Below are 17,159 nucleotides of genomic sequence, written 5' to 3' on the forward strand. Positions count from 1 at the left end.
TTATATAATGAATTTTAATTTTTATGATATAAAATAAATATTTTATATTTAAAATAGTGAAATTAATTTAAATGTTCTTGAATTTTTTTAGAAATATATATAAAAAAAAGCTTTGAAATTTTGTCAAATATTATTCAAAAGGTTTAAAACAAAGCTCATTTTGTTAAAAATAAGTCTAAAATTTTAAAATAAAAAATTGATATGAAAAAATCAAGAACTAAACTGAATTATTAATTAAGATTCAAAAATATCTAAAAATCAAATTCAACCGTTATCACCACTACTGCGTCGTCTCCATCCTTGACACAACTCTAGGCAGCGCCTTTCTTTTAAATGTTCATTGCATTCTACTAAAATCACAAGATAAAGCCCCACCCCCACCCCCACCAAGCTATATATGAATGCCATTTTTTAAGAAGAAACAATAAGCCAAAAAAAAAAACTCTAATCTCAAGCACCTCAACAATCAAAACAAAATTAGTGTAAACAAGGGACCATGCCCATAAAGTAGTCCTTTTATTTAACAGTTAACCTACCCACTTTTTTTTTCTAGTTCATGCATAATGCTTATCTCTTTGCTTTAGTTTCCTTGTAATTTTGTGACCATAAAGCATCCAAATAATTTTCCCCATTCCGCTGCTTTGACAAAAGAAAGATCAACGATCCCTCAACTTAAGTAGCCTCTTGCAACATCAGTGATTGAATCTGCCTCAAGGTTTTGCAGTCAAATTGCATAAGCTTAGAACACATGCAGTGTTCCAAGATTCTATTATAATAGAGTTTATAACCTATGGGAATCTAAACATGTTATCGTTTAGTAGCACCCCTTTTTTTCGTTTTGGCAAAATCTTATCTTCTTCTCTTGAACGATGATAAGCGATAGTGGGCCTATCCCATGAGGCTTGAGAGCTACTAACGACAAGGTTGAGTCAATTGAAACATTGATGATCCCCCTTGTTTGCTTGGCTTGCTATACTAGATGAGTCCCATTCTTACGCTTCCTTTCCTCGTCAGGTTGTTTGTAGCGTAGCCGCTCGGCTATCTGTTTAACTCATAAAATTGACCACTCGAGGCTGTAAATTGGCCTATTCCACAAGAAAATTATGTTAACCAACCCAATTAAACTCGATTGGATTATAAAAACGTCAATAATTTGGATTTAAAATTAATCTAGACTCAAATTGACTTAAACTTAAATATTTTTGAGAGAGGTTAATAAACATAATACTTATAACATAAATTGTTAATTTGTTTTAATTTATAGTTTGTAAATTCTACTTGCCATTGACTATTGTCATAAAATATACAATTTCAACTTATATCATATGATTTTGATAGACAATTGCAAATACAAGAAACACATAAAAAATATTATCTTGTTATTTGCAAGTAAAATTAATGAGTGAAGAGAAATTATTAAAATATAATGCAAAATATTAAAAAAATCTAATATATTTTAAAAAATTGATTTTGATTTTGTTTAACTTCAAAAATTATTTTTACAAAATTGAAATTTTTTTACATGTGTTTTAAATCCTAAAAATCTAATTGATTTCTACTTACCCACAAATTTTAAATTCAATGATGTTATTAACAATAAAAATATCAAAATTTTAGATTAAAAATATTATTGATAGTAAAATATTTGCAATGACAATTTAAAAATAAATTGTTGATTGAGTCTTAGCTCGATTAGCATAAGCATTCTTGTAAATATAGCAGAACGTGAGTTCGAGTTTGCTGAAGCGTATTATCCTCTTATTTATGAGTTGGGGAGGGGCTATGGGTAGTTCTGGGCATTGTTTTTGTATCAAAAAGAGTTGGATATGATTAGTACCTATTATTTTTAGGCTCAAAAACCAAGGGATTTCCCCAATTCACTATAAGAATGGTCTCATTTCAAAGAAAATGTGAACCTTTACTATCCCTATATTTTTCTTAAAGCTTAGATAAAGCACTACACTAGCTAGTAACTCTCCAAATTTACAATTGGTACAAATATTGAGTAAACAGTAAGAACCTCTAAGAAGATAGGTGTTTACAAATTTGACTCACTAATAGGCATCGAAACCACCAAAAATAATTCCTACAAAAATAACTCTAAATAGTAGTAAAGAGTGGTAGTAGGGTCGAGTCCAAATGGATTGGATGTTATAATCAACTTCTGCGTTTAACTTGTGATCAAAATTTTTGTCGTGTTGAAAGTCATGGCAAAAGTCATGCCCACGACTCCAAACGGACCTATAAAGAAAATAAACGAATAAATCATCGGAATTTGGAATGTTTAGAAACTAAGTAATTGAAACAACAAAAATAAATAATTAAATAAATTGGAATTTAAATTCGGATTTTGTAATCAAAGATAATAAGCCTTAGCCTTAGACTCGATGGATTCCGAATTTTTTTGAATCGATCCTTAAAAAATAATTTTCTCCTCCAATCAATAAGCTGGTTATAGCAGTTAAGAACGTCCTAACCACCAATTCTTCCTCTCGTAGCTGGTCCTGATACAACCTACAAACCAACCCTTACCGATTATCTAACTGAGATACACTTGTTGCCGATTCAAGATTTCGGCAGCCTTGCGCTCTGAAGAACCCAACTTGAATTAACGGCCTCAACCGTGTGGGTCGTTTAAACTCGATCACTTCTTCCTTGATTTGTTCTCGAAGATCCAAATACAACATGGCTAACTTATTCCTCCAACTATCAACAAACACGACTCTAACCCAACTTCTACTTTTTGACTTGAAATCGAGTTAACTTTAAGGGATGAGTTGTCAATCCTGATACTTAGGAAAAATGTGAATACCGATTGGAAGAATTTTTGGTATGGATTCGTATCTCACGATTCCCGATTGGAAAGAACACTGGCCTAAAGCTAAGATGGAATTTAGTGAAGCATGGATTTAATCATGCTTGTAGGTTATGGAAGGTGATTATATTTGTATGAAAGATGGTGGAAATTGAGAAAGAAAAGGACTTGGAAGGCAATTAAACAAATTTTGAAAAAAAAAAGAATTGGAAACAAAGCAATAGAACGTTACTCACCAATTCAATTCCAAATTGAAATCAAAGTGTGAAATTCAAGTGTGTCCATCCTAAGAACATTAAAGCTCTTTTTATACACATGGTATTTACTAATTTAGGCTTTAACCACTTCAAAATATAATTAAAATAAAAAATAAATAAAATAAAATAAGATTTTTTTTCTATTTTTGGATTTTACAAAGTTAAAAAAATTTGATGAGTCATTGGCTTTCTCCACATTTTTCTGCAAGTAGTTCGTGTACTTGGAGGAACAAAATAACACGCGTAGGGGTGCGGCAAGAAAACCCATAGAATCCAAACAATATTAATCTAGGCTATCCATACTATATGCACATGTTAAGAACGAGAAATCGACTTCAGAGGGAAAAAGTTGAGAGGTTAAATTCGTAATGTATGACCCAAGTATTAATGGACGATTACATCGCAAAAGAGCATAAAAGTTTCATGGAAATAAATATCCTAAATTAGCTTTAAATCCAGAATGCGTACACTGCAAGAAAAACTAAATGCTAAAACTCGATGAATATATCTTAAGGCGGGTTCATGCACCAATAAGTCTTTTGTGGTCTTCGGATTATGAAGTTGATTTCTAGAATGAGTTAAAGCGCAATAAACATCTTAAGCATCAAAGTTGCTTGAAATATCTAACAGAGCAGTATGATAGGAATCGAATTGAATATTGTCAGGGTCGACGAAACCCATGGCAATGTTGAATTCAGAAATCGACATCCTAAAGTCCTTACCAAGTAACTGAAATAGATAATGCTTTGAGTTTCAATAGTTTGTAATGCATTAATATTGAAGCTAAATGTGGTGTAAAATTCATAAATCAACTTATAATATGCACTACATGAAATATTTGCAAATGAATTCCAACTAATAGCATCGAAATAGCCAATCACAGTATCGCAAATGTTTAACATATCAAGAGTGGAAAGATCGATTTGCTTACAGACCGGGAGCGGATGTTGTCGGATGTCGTCGTATCTTGCGTGATGCTCCGAAGTCGAAAAGTTTAGAAACCCTCGTAATCGTCTTTCGATAGGAATAGTGTTTGCACGACCTCGTCTATTACGTTGACCGTCTCGTGATGGTCGAACATATTAGTTTGGCGAGTCAGACGGTGGACTTGAATTTGTAGCAGCATCAGTACTGTTGTGTGGTGGTGTCGCTGATTCATGTGTCGGTCGTCGATGAGCTCGAGTGGTGGACGATCATGTTCGGCATTAAGAAACACGTTTATTTGTAGTTGAGGGACCTTCAACATTGCCGTTAGAAGTCCCGACTCCCTCCGAGTAACCTGCATAATGCGTTAGTAAAGGTGAAAAGAGGTTGAGGATTAGGAATCGACCTTTTAGGAGTAGCGGGGTTACTGTTTGAATGTTCTATTTCGACCGAAGTTGGACTTCATTGGCGACGAGTTCTCATTGGTGTGGTCGTTAGCCTTGTACAAGGTGGAGAAGGTTCGGAGTTGTCATTGTCTAAATTGACAACTAGAGGCGCTGAAAATCGATGTCGATTGTGATTGAGTGAAGCCAGAATATTGTCGGTCGTTTGGTTTCGAGTTCAAACCATGATTTCCGTACAAGATTCACGAATAAACGATCCTCCTTGGCGGCACAGCGGTGATGAATGGTGACAACGGCGGTAGCGAATGATGGTGACGGTGGTAGTGAATGGTAGCAACGGTGGCACTAGATAGTGGACGATGTGGTTTAGGTCGATTTTTTTTGAAGGGTGACAGTGGGTATTTTAGGTATGGCGTCGGTTAAGGTGGTGGTAGGGGTGGTTTAGGTGTTTGGTGATTATGGAGAAAAAGAAAAAATAGATGAGATGGTGCTTGGGGAGGGGAGGAGCAGCGGTGTTTGGGTAAGGGTTTCGATCGGCAAGAGTACGGTATTGAGGTGGTAAAGAATGCTTTTGAATGGCGGTTAGAGCGAGAGGGCAACAAATGGAAAAAGGGGAAGAGTGATAGTTTGAACGACGGGGCCACGGCGGTTCGTGAAGTCGTGTGCGATGGTGACCGTAGATGGTGGTGGTGGCGACGACATTCGATGACGGCACAGATGATGGTTGAGGCGGCAGCGGTGTGGTGTAGGGTTAAGGTTTGTTTCTTTTTTTTTTGGAAAAGATGAAGAAGAAAAGGGTTTGGGAATTTTAGGAATTTTGGGTGTTTGTTTTTTCTTTTTCCTTTTTTCCTTTTTCTCTCTTTTTTCCTTGTGGCTGGCTTGGGCCTCTTGTCTTTTTCTTTTTCTGTTTTTTTTCTTTGGGCCAACTAGGCCGTTCGGCCTAATGTTATTTCTTTTCATTTTTTTTCTCATTTTTTTCTCTCTTGGGATTGTTTGGGTGTTGGGCTAATTTTGGGTTTATTGTCTGGTTTTTTTCTTCATTTGGGTTGGTATTCAGGTATGGGGTAGGTTGGTTAAATGGGTTGGTGGGTGGGTATTGGATTTGGGTTTTGGGGTTTTTATAAAGGTTAGGGATATTGGTTTTTTTATTTGTAGGTAAATAGTTGTCACCATTTAACACATCGTGCCCACGCCACCATCATTATTCGACTTTCGAAAAATTCAAAACCTCCATTATGTTCCTAAAAACATCAAATCAACTAGAGTAAATAAAAATTTATTTATTTATTTACAACCTAAATCTTATTTAAACTCAAAATTAAATAAATGAAAATAAATTTGGGTTGCCTCCCAAAAAGTACTTTTGTTTAACGTTGTTAGCTCAACGACCTGAAAAATTTATTTAATCGGCTTTTCGAGGACTAATTCCTCAACCATATGGACTTGAAAATTTTCATAGAAATGCCTTAATCGCTGTCCGTTGACCTTAAAAATTTTTCTAGATTCTTCGCTTTTAACCTCGACTGCACTATGTGGAAATACATGAGTAATAACAAAAGGTCCTAAACATTTGGTTCAAAGCTTACCTGCAAAGATTCTTAGTGTAGGGTAATAAAGTAATACTTTCTGCGTTACCCCAAATTGTTTATGGGTTATCTTTTGGTCATGGTAAGCTTTGATTTTATCCTTATAAATTTGGGCACTTTCATACGCTTCTTGTCAAATTTCCTCAAGTTCTTGAATATGTAACTTACGATGCTTACCTGTAGCTTCCAACTTTATGTTGCATTGCTTGACTGCCCAAAACGCTTTATGTTCTAGCTCAACAGGAAGATGACACAGTTTACCAAAAATTAGTCGATAAGGAGACATACCTATGGGTCCTTTATAAGTTGTACGGTATGCCCACAGTATATCATTTAGTCACAAACTCCAATCTTTTCTATCTGGCTTAACGGTCTTCTCCAAAATCAACTTGATTTCTTGATTCGACACTTCCACTTGACTGTTTGATTGAGGGTGATAAGCCGTAGTGACTCGTTGCACTATCTCGTATTTTTTCAAAAGTGTGTCGATTACCTTATTACAAAAATGTGTTCCCCGATCGCTGATCAATGCTCGCGATGTGCCAAACCTAGAAAAAATATAACTCTTTAAAAAATTGACTACCGTTTTGGCGTCAGCATGACGAGTGGCTTTTGCTTCTACCCACTTTGACACAATCAATAGCAAGTAAAATATAAACGTTACCGTATGATGAGACAAAAGGTCTCATAAAATCAATGCCCCATATATCAAATATTTCATAGACATGTACAGAGGTTAGAGGCATTTCATTTTTCTGGCTCAAGTTCCCTACTCATTGTCACTTTTCATATGTTTTACAGAACAAATATGCATCTCAAAAAATATGTGGCCAATGTAGTCCACATTCAAGTACTTTATGCGCAATTCGTTTAGGGCCAAAATGTCCATCACATGTGTAAGAATGATAAAAAGATAGAATCAATTTTACCTCAGTTTCTGTAGCACATCGTTAAATTACATGATCGGAACAGTATTTCAAAGGTAGGGGTAGTCCCAAACATAGTATTGCGATTCACGTTTGATTTTATCTTTTTCAGATCGCGATAAGTTAGAAGAGACTATTCTTATAGCAAGGTAATTCACCATGTCTGCGTACAAAGGGAAAACTGTCTGAGTAGCAAGTAGACTTTCATTCGAAAAATCGTCTTTGAGTGGTGTGACATCCTTTGATAGAGGTATTCAGCTCAGATGATTAGCTACCAAATTTTCGCGTCCTTTTTTATCCTTTATTTTGAGATCGAACTCTTGCAAAAGTAATATCCACCTAATAAGTCTTGGTTTTACTTCCTTTTTTCCAATCAGATATTTAAGAGATGCATGATCAGAGAAAGCAATCTTAGTCCCTAATAAATAGGAATGAAATTTTTCCAAAGCAAAGACTATAGCTAGAAACTCTTTTTTAGTAGTTGAGTAATTGCTTTCGGCAGCATCCAAAGTCTTAGACGCATAGGAGATAACGTGTGGTTCTTTCTCAATTCTTTTCCCAATGACTGCTCCTACACTATGGTCAATTGTGTCACACATTATTTTGAAAGGATAATTCCAATTTGGTGGTTGAACGATAGGTGCCGAAATGAGCTTATGTTTGAGCGTGTCAAACGCATCTCTGCATGATTGGTTAAACTCGAACTCCTTGTCCTTCTGTAAGAGATTACAAAGTGGTCGCGCAATTTTTGAAAAGTCTTTAATGAACCGCTTGTAGAAACTTGTATGACCAAAGAAAGAACGAATCTCCCTCACAGTTGTGGGGTATAACAATGAGTTAATGATGTCAATTTTTGCTTTATCGACAGAAATTCCCTCAGTAGAAATGATATGACCTAGGACTAATCCTTTTTCTTCCATAAAATGACATTTCTCATAATTTAGAACAAGATTAAATTCTAAGCATCTTTTCAAAATTTTTACAAGATTTGACAAACACACCTCAAAAGACTCCCTATACACAGGAAAGTCGTCCATGAACACCTTAATTATTTTCTCGACGTAGTCAGAAAATATACTTACCATATACCTCTAAAACGTGGCTGGAGAGTTGCAAAGTCCGAATGACATCTGTCTATAAGCGAACGTGCCAAATGGACACGTAAACATCGTATTCTCTTGATCCTCCGGTGCCACTGGAATTTAAAAAAACCCTGAGCAACTATCAAGACAACAATAATGAAACTTCCCAACTAAACGTTCTAACATCTAGTCAATAAAAGGAAGTGGAAAATGATATTTCTGAGTTAAGGAATTCAACTTCTTGTAATCGATGTAGACTTTCCACCTGTTTTGGACCCGAGTGGGAACCATCTCACCTACTGAATTTTCAATTACGATCACGCTAGTTTTTTTGGTATTACATGGACTAGGCTAACCCAATTACTGTCAGAAATGGGATAGATCATCCCATCATCAAGTAACTTTTGAACCTCTTTCCTTACCACTTCTATCATGGGCGGATTGAGATGCCTTTGAGCCTCTCTTTTGGGAATTGTATTATCTACAACTTGAATTTTGTGCACGCAAGTCGAGGGGCTCAACCCCTTAATGTCATCTATCGTCCATCCAATTACCTCTTTATAATCTCTAAGAACTCGTACCAAGTTTTCCTTTTTTACCTTCAAGAGTTTACTCGAGATTATTACCAGTAAGTTATTTCCTTTGTAGAGAAAAGCATACTTCAAATGGTCTGAAAGTGGTTTGAGTTCCAACTCTGGAGCCTACAAAATAGATGGTACAAGCTTAATCTGTGAAAGAGATAATTCAAAAATTTTACCTGGATTTTTCTGTAATTGCAGTACCTCCGTATGAGCTACTCATTCGCTAACATACTCTTCAAAGGTTATCCACTCTTCTAGTTCCTCTATGGATTCCAGTCTAGACTTCTACAAAGAACAGTTCGTAATTCATCCTCGTCATGATAGTCTAAATGTAATTCAGCTAAAGGATCGATTATATCAATATTAGAAACATTAGAAATCATGATAGGGTGGTCATGGCCTCATAGACATTGAATTTCACCACTTCCCTATTGAACTCCATAGTGAGTATCCCACTTCGTACGTCAATTTTTGTTTGTGCGGTACTCAAGAATGGCCTCCCAAGAAGTATGTCAGACGAATTAGCCGAATTATCATCCTCCATGTCCATAATGTAGAAGTTTGCAGGAAATATTAGCTCGTTTACCTTAACAAGAACGTCCTTCAGTACTCCCTTTGGATGCACTATAGATCTATCTACAAGTTGAATAATTACACCTGTTTCCTTCAAAGGAACCGCGTTAAGTAGTTTATAAATTGACAAAGGCATAACATTAATTGATGCGCCTAAGTCACACATTATTTTTTTTAATATCGATACTACCTATTTTACAAGATATGAAAAAACATACATTGGTCCTTACATTTGGGTGGTTATTTCCTTTGTAGAACGGCAGAGACGTTTTCTCTGACACTTACCTTTTAAAGGCTTAGGAGCTTTTTCTTACTCGTGTACAATTCTTTTAAAAATTTTGCATGTCGTGGAATCTGTTTAATCGCATCGAGAAAAGGTATGTTGATTTTTACCTTTCGAAATGTGTCAAGGATCTCCTTCTCTTCTCGCTCCTTATTGAATTGTACAAGTTTTCCAGGAAACGGAGGTGGTACTGTAAATGATTTTTGTGGTGCTAACTCTACTAGAGCCTCTGTGTCAAGTTTCTCCTTATCTCGACTAGTTTCGTGGGCACAACTCGTTCCAGGCACGAGTTTCAAAACATTCCTGCTCCTTAATGTCATAGCACTTGCATTGTGTCGAAGGTTTGGCTCAGTTTGGGAAGGCAGCTTACCTTAGGACTCTAAACAGCTATCCGTGAGTGCGAGCTTGCTCACTTTCTTATCCAAATCCTGCAAATGCATGTCAGTTTTTTGTTGAAATTTCTCAGTACTATTGGCTAGCCTTTCCACTATGGCTTCCACAGATTACTTTGGGGGTGTTAACTGTTGATTCGGATGCGACCTTTGTTGGTAAAGTTGACTGAACTGAGTATTCGACCCATAACTTAGATTCGGGCGATCTTTCCACACCACATTATACGAGTTCGAGTAGGGGTCATATCGCCTTTAGGGCGGTCCTGAAATGTTCCTAACAATATTTGTTTATTCTGTCGAATCCTCATGTAAAATTGGACATGAGTCAGTCAAATGATCTGGCTTAGAGTAAATTCTGCACAACCGTGCTGGGCCCGTTTTATCTGTAAGAAAAGTGTGAACAACGTTAGTCAGCTTATCAATTTTATCTTCTAAAGATAGAGAACTTATCCCATTAACCCGTCTTGTGGGTTCTTTAGCTGGTCGGAATTGTTGAGAATTAGCAGTCATAGTTGAAATCAACTCTCGTACTCTTTGAGGAGTCATATTGACTAGTGCCCCTCTATTTGTAGCATCTATCATTTTCATTTCCATCGGGAGCAATCCCTCATAGAATTATTACAAGAGTGACTGTTCAGTCAGTCCATGTTGCGGACAACTTGCACACAACTTTTTGTACCACTCTCAGTAATCGTAGAGTGATTCAGTGTCCTTTTGACGGATTCCTACGATGTCCCTCCTAAGTTCGGTCGTTCGAGCTGCAGGGAAGAACCTGTTAATAAAAAAAACATGGCATGTCAGACCATGTGTTGATAGATCTTGGAGGTAAATAAAATAGCCACTCTCTAGCAGAGTCGGCTAATGAGAAAGGAAAAGCATGAAGTTTGATTTGGTCTTCGATTACTCTCTAAAGCTTCATGCTTGTGCATACCATATGAAATTCTTTAAGGTAGGTGTGCAGATTTTCGTTCTGTAATCCATAGAAAGTGGGTAGTAAATGAATCAAACAGGACTTTAACTTGAATAGCGTTTCTCCCGCCGAATAGGTTATACATAAGGGTTGTTGTTCATCCGGTGCCGTTGCGAGTTGGCGTATCGTTTGTTCGGTCATCTCGTTTGGTTTGTCGAACAAGAAAATTTCCTCGATATAAGATATGGTTTCAAATCTGGGATTTCATCGTTTACCACGTTGAATGGCTTCTTTCTGTAGTTGTCGGGCGAATTTTTCAATTTCTGGTTCAAACTCTAGAGTTCTTGGTTCTGATCTGGTCATAAGGTAAACAAACAAAAATTAGAAAAATATCTTCACTCCCCGACAACGACGCCAAAATTTGATGGGCGTCGAAACCACCAAAATTAATTCCTACAAAAATAACTCTAAATAGTAGTAAAGAGTGGTAGCAGGGTCAAGTCCACAGGGATTGGATGTTATAATCAACTTCCGCGTTTAAATTATGATCAGAATTTTTGTCATGTCGAAAGTAGTAGCAAAAGTCATGCCTAAGACTCCAAATGGACCTATAAAGAAAATAAACGAATAAATCAGGGGAGTTTGGAATGTTTAGAAACTAATTAATTGAAACAACAAAAATAAATAATTAAATAGATTGGAAATTAAATTCGGATTTCGTAATCAAAGATAATAAGCCTTAGCCCTAAACTTGATGGATTCTAGATTTTTTTGAATCGATCCTTGAAAATTAATTTTATCCTCTAATCAATAAGCTTGTTATTGCATTTAAGAACGTCCTAACCACCAATTCTTCCTCTCGTAGTTGGTCCTGGTACGACTTGCAAACCAACCCTTGCCGATTATCTAACCGAGATACATGTGTTCCCGATTCAAGATTCCGACAGCCTTGCGCTTTGAAGAACCCAACTCGAATTAACGGCCTCAACCGTGTGGGTCATTTAAACTCAATCACTTCTTCCTTGATTTGTTCTCGGAGATCCGAATACAGCACGACCAACTCGTTCCTCCAACTGTCAGCAAACACAACTCCAACCCAACGTGCACTTTTTGACTTGAAATCGAGTTAACTTTAAGGGATGAGTTGTCAATCCCGATACTTAAGAAAAATGTGAATACCAATTGGAAGAATTTTTTATATGGATTTGAACCTCACAATTCTCGACCAAAAAGAACATCGGCCTAAAGTTAAGATAGAATTTAGTGAAGCATGGATTTAATCATGCTTGTAGGTTATGAAAGGTGATTGGATTTGTATGAAAGATGATGAAAATTGGGAAAGAAAAGGACTTGGAAGGCAATTAAACAAATTTTGGAAAAAAAAACAAGAATTGGAAACAAAGCAATAGAATGTTACGCACCAATTCAATTCCAAATTGAAATCAAAGTGTGAAATTCAAGTGTGTCCATCCTAAGAACATTAAAGCCATATTTATACACATGGTATTTACTAATTTTGGCTTTAACCACTTCAAAATATAATTAAAGTAGAAATAAAATAAAATAAAATAATATTTTTTTTCTATTTTTGGCTTTTACAAAGTCAAAAAAATCTGAAGTGTCCTTGGCTTTCTCCACATTTTTTATTCAGCCTCATTTCATTGATTGTGTTTCAGTTTGGTCCTTTTCTGCTCGTTTTTTACTCTTAGCGTCCCAATTGTATCCCTGACAAGATTAAAACATAAAAGCACTAATTCAGCAGAGATCAATTCAGAAAAAAACCGAATTAAACACAAAATGTCATGCAAATTAACATGTTATCACTCACTAATGGTCCGTTTGTTTACATGTAATAGGTTTTACGGAAAATGTTTTCTGCATTTTCCTGTGTTTGTTTCATAGAAAACAGCTTGGTCAACGAAAAATGACTTACAGGTCAACGGAAAATAAACCTTTTTCCTTGTAAAATGACTTACCCTTTTGAAAAGCGTAAGTCATTTTTCGAAAAAGAGAATTAACTTAAATCAAGTTTAATATTATTATATTGATAATAAATTTTATTTTTATTTTTAAAAATATTTAAAATATTAATATAAAATATTATATTTTTTAATATGATTAAACATATGTATTTAATTATTTATATTTAGTCATATAATAAATTATTAATATAATTAATATAATATATTATTTTAATAAATTATTTAATATTTAAATTTTATTTTAATAGTAAATTTTAAAAATAATAATTTTAAATAATATTATTCACATATTATTGAAAATATAAATATTAATATTTTAATACTAAATATTTATTACAATTATAAATATATTAATAATAAATATTTTGTAGTATAAATGTTAAAATATGTCATGTAACTAAAAAATAATCGTTGCAATGAACCTAAATTTAACAAAATGTTTTTAATATATGTAAAAACAATGTAAAATATAAAATTATAGATATAAAATAAACTCAATTAAACAATGAAAAAATAAAAAAATCTCAAATGTATGTTTGTTTAATTGAAAACGACTTTTATGAAATATTTTTAAAGAACCTGCCAAACAAAAGAAAATATTTTACACAGATTCATCCAAACACCAAAAAATATTAGCCTTTCCAGAAAAGTAAGTCATTTTCCAGAAATCATTTTCCGGAAGCCATTTTCAGTGAAACAAACGGAGCCTAAAAGATAAAAAGAAACTTATGAAAGATTTAACAATAAACTCTACGATACTATGTATAAGAGAATGAATAAAATGAAGGAATAAATTTGATTCTCTTGATTTTAATGCTTGGATATCTCTCTTATGTATTGTAGTATTGTTGAAGAGTAGTTATATCAAGGAACTCTTTTGTAACTGTTTCGAGTCGTTGGAGATGAAATTATAGCTGTTGCAAGGTAAAAAGTTAAGTTGAAAAAGTGTCCCTACAACTTTGGTATTGATACCTACAATGAGGGTATGGGTACCTTGGTTAAAAGCTAATTGTTAGTAATTGTTACAAAGGCCATGTGTAATACCCCTTACCCACATCCGTCGCCGGAATAGGGTTTCGAAGCATTACTGATCAAACAAACATAATTTCAAAACATTTCATACATATTGTCCCTTATTTACAATCAATCCACAAAATGACTAATAATTAGACACCTTAGGTACATGCCGACACAAAAAGGATAAACATCATCACGTTTGAGTTTGGGACTGTTGTTGGATGCTGAATCGGCAATCAAAATTAAGTACCTAACCTGCACACAGAAAACAAAACCGTACTCTGAGTAAAAACCTGGTGGTATTTCTATAATCCGAATATCAAAAAAAAATATAAAATCACAAACATACAATCTAAATATTACAACAACCATATCACATTTCATTTGTTTCACAATATCTCAATTATCATATTGCTATATAAATAGCTTTTCACAATACAATACACATATCATTTAGACAATAATTTTGTTCACTCCATATCCAATTCATGAATACACAATTCATGTGTCTCAATCCAAATTTCAATTCATTGTCCCATTTTCATTTCACATACAATATCATCTAACATCAATCATATTACAATTTCAATTAATTACCCCTATTAACACGACTCGGACTTGGACGAATACGCGGATCCAACCAAACACACCAGTTTGGCACCCAGTGCCTCAGTGAATAATTCGAAGTAATAATTTGACACTCAATGTCTCATCGGCTAAACCGAAGTAAATTGGCACCCAGTGCCTCATCAAATATATCCGAAGTAATAATTTGACACCTAGTGTCTCATCGACTCGAAGTCGAAGAAATCCTTGAACTCTTCCAATCCTATGGCATGCCATCTATATCTGACTCAGGCCGATACAATTAATAGGGTTTCAATTCACTTTTCAAATACAACCAATATTCAATTAAATTCAAATAATCAATATATATTCAATATATATATACCTATTCAATCAATATAAATTCAATAAATTCATCACATACTAAATCAATTCATTTCAATTGCAAAACACAATAATTTTCACCTCAACACTTACCATATACATTAAATTGAATTATAACAATTAATAACTAGCTTCGGAATATAGAAATACAAATAAAAAATTTCCTTTTTCCTTTTTATTCGAGGGTTCCGGTACGACATTAGCTACGGAATTTAAACATTTAAAAATATCAATACAACATAATTCAATTTTATACTGAAAATTTTAATTTTTACTCAATATTTGCCTAAATTCCAATTTAGTCCCTAAACCGAGACTAATTTTATTTCTTCACAATTAATCTTATATTTTCATACAAATTCCACTTTAGACTAAATTCAACTACCTATTTTCACATTAATTCCTAAATTTCAAAATTTTCACAATTTAGTCCCTATTACTCAAATTTTACAATTTATTCTACAATTCAATCTTTTTTTATTTCTAACTTAAAAATCTATCAATTTAATCTCTAATTCTAAAATTATTCAACATAGACAACACTTAAAAACCCAATAATTTCTAAATTTTGACATGGGTCGGGTAGTATTTAATACCGGGATTCCAAAAACATAAAAAATACAAGAAAAAGGAACTAAACTAACTAACCAATTGAGCTTGAAATTTTGAAATCCCTAGCTTTGCCCTTTCTCCTTTTCTTTCCTTTTTCTTTCATTTTCCTTTCTGTTTCGTTTCTATCTTGTTAATTTTACTATTTCTTTTTCTTTTATTTTGTTTTATTATATAGTAATTTATTATATAATATAATATATATACTTAATACTTAAAGGAATTTATTTTATAATATATATAATAAATTCACAAATATCTTACTTATGCAGCCTCATTTAATGCTAATGGCATAATTGCTTCTTTAGTTCCTTTAATTTTTCTTTAATCTATAATTCAACTTTTACCTTATATACAATTTAGCCCTTTTACCTAATTACTCTTAATTCATGCAAATTCACCTAACCAAAACCTAATTAACCACACAACTAACTAGATTTCAGAAATATATTTTCCAACACCCATGACTATCGGGTTGTTACACCATGTGTCGATACTAGTAAGGCATATAGCGATACCTAAATAGCAAGTATCTATACAATGCCACTCTAGTTTATTTTATGGCAACTGGCTCCTAATGTATCGATACCTAAACCCCTAGGATCGATACTTAACCACCAAATTACTTTAAAAGCCATTTAAATCACTTTAAAACAACTTGGAATTGAATCAAAACATTTGGTACAAGATGGAACACATTTAGAACATATTTTTTTAGTATTACAAGGCTTTGAAAGAATACACTGAGATTCTATTTGGCATTACTAGGAATTTATGGAAAATATGAATAAATTGTTGATTATTAATGTCGGGTGGGATTTAAATGAACCTTTAAAGAGTGGAGTTAGATGGGTAAAACATGTTGGGACTACAATTGATCTGAACGAACAATAACACACTACACCAAAACAGGCTTTTAGCGGCGTTTTTTTAGACCTTTAGCGGTGCTTTTAAGCGCCACTAAAAGTATTAGCGGCGCTTTCACAAGCGCCGCAAAAAGTGCCAATACAGAAGACGCCGCTAAATTTTATGTGAAAAACGATGCTAAAGACCATGACCTTTAGCGGCGCATTTGTCACAAACGCCGCTAAAGACCTTTAGCGGCGCGTCTGTCACAAACGCCGCTAAAGACCATGAGCTTTAGCTGCGCTTTTGTCACAAACGCCGCTGAAAGACCATAAACTTTAGCGGCGCTTTTGTCACAAATGCCACTAAAGGTCATGACCTTTAGCGTCGCTTTTATTATAAATGCCGCTAAAGAACAAACCTTTAGCGGCGCTTCTAGCAAAAACGCCACTAAAAACATAACATTTAAAAAAATATTTTAATCAAATAATATTTATTTTTATGATAAATATTATATTTTATTTTATTTTTTAAATTTGAACTTTAAATATACTTTTTAGGATAAATAAAAAATATTATTTAAATTAAATTTTCTATGAAAATTTTAAACTTTAAAATTATATATAAAAATTAATGAATTTAGTTTTAGAATTTAAAATAATAAATTAATAACACAATTAATAATACAACCTGAAACAATATCGACAAAAAAAATGTTGAGGCGGGTAGGATGGTTCGCAGCAAAGGAAGGATGAGTCTATGATGAGTGTGCGAATTGGCTAGTTGGATTTTGCTAGTTTGTTGGCACCTGTAGTGTTTACTAGGCTGAACTATGGGCGATATGTAATGGTATCTTGGTTGTATAGGATAAGAGCTACAGGGAAGATGGTTGATTGCAAAATGCTAAATGATTGAATGGGAACAAATAGTCCATTGGTACTTATGAGAAGTATTCATGAGTTGATTTGTAGGACATGGGAAATTCAATTTCAACATGTTTACCAAAAGCTGATCACTTGGT

The sequence above is a fragment of the Gossypium hirsutum genome, chromosome D04, assembly GCF_007990345.1.
Source record: "Gossypium hirsutum isolate 1008001.06 chromosome D04, Gossypium_hirsutum_v2.1, whole genome shotgun sequence".
NCBI lineage: Eukaryota > Viridiplantae > Streptophyta > Magnoliopsida > Malvales > Malvaceae > Gossypium > Gossypium hirsutum.